The sequence below is a fragment of the Halyomorpha halys genome, unplaced genomic scaffold, assembly GCF_000696795.3.
Source record: "Halyomorpha halys isolate HHAL.00 unplaced genomic scaffold, Hhal_1.1 Scaffold400.1, whole genome shotgun sequence".
NCBI classification, from domain to species: domain Eukaryota; kingdom Metazoa; phylum Arthropoda; class Insecta; order Hemiptera; family Pentatomidae; genus Halyomorpha; species Halyomorpha halys.
The window spans coordinates 418,847-419,954 of record NW_027106113.1 but is presented as its reverse complement, the minus strand read 5'-3'; the positions used below and the strand labels follow the sequence as shown (position 1 = coordinate 419,954).

At 26.1% G+C, this 1,108-nt stretch overlaps 1 protein-coding gene across 1 annotated transcript in view; it reads right to left on the bottom strand.

Annotated features, from left to right (window-relative positions):
• Nucleotides 1–1,108, bottom strand: part of LOC106682274 (uncharacterized) — a 367,154-nt gene that overhangs the window by 11,437 nt on the left and 354,609 nt on the right. The window lies entirely within an intron of this gene.

Genomic DNA, 1,108 nt, shown 5'->3' with positions numbered 1-1,108 from the left:
TTTTGAAGCATGTTGTTACTGAGATACGGGTTAGGTGATGTGTTTTAGAGAAATTATGAACTATTAAAGATACGATTAAGCTATAAAATAGCGTTCGAAATAAATATTTAACAGCTAACTGATAAATTATTTAAGTTGACAAAGTGATATTTTGTCTCAATGTTTTCAGATGTCCATTACAAAGATTAAGTGTCTTGTAGGAAAGGTCTAAGATAAATGACCACTGTACCAAATGATGGCAGAAATATGACAGTCAGTCTAATAACGGTTTATTTTTAGATTTGTCAGGAATATATGAGTCCTAGAAAAATGTAACTGTATTATATTTATTTAATATCATAATTTAATACATAATAATATATTATTTATTATAATCGTAAATTCATGGTTCTTACTAAATTATGGGAACAATTATCGGTGGTTATTTTCCAATAATATGTTTTTTAATTATTTAATTTTCAATAATAATTTTTTTTATCAGAACTTTAAAAACAATTTTATTTTTAAGCTCAAAAAATGCAAACAATTTTACAAATGTAAAGCAATTGTCTTCTTAGAAGCAATTAAAAGACAAGATCAGTAATTAAATATTATTAATATTAGATTTTTTTATAAGTAATTGAATACCTAAACGATTTATAGTTCTGATTAATAAATTTATTAATTGACATATTGTTGGACTGTGCTACTAGATCAGAATGTAATAGTAATAAATTTACAGACTAATAAAACAATGAACAAATGAAAATAAGGATGTATTTATGAACATGAATCTTATTTTTTTCTTTTTAATAATTTAAACTAAAGTAGAGAATAATAATAAAATAGCGATAACAAACTTATTCAGAATATTTGTTATCGTCATGAAGGACTCTTAATATCAACTCTCGTATTTCGTGGCTAGAGTAAAGCTCTATGAAATCCCAGTGCTTTCTTCGCGCTCCTTCAATAATTAGAGGCAGAGAGGAGAGCGTTGAAATCGTATAAACTTTGTTTTCCTCTGTTTCATTACATAGAATTCCAATTGTCAAATTTAGTTTTTTATATATCTCCTTGTACTGCCAGTACAACTTTGTAGGAGGACTGTAGCGATGAAAGAAGCAACATA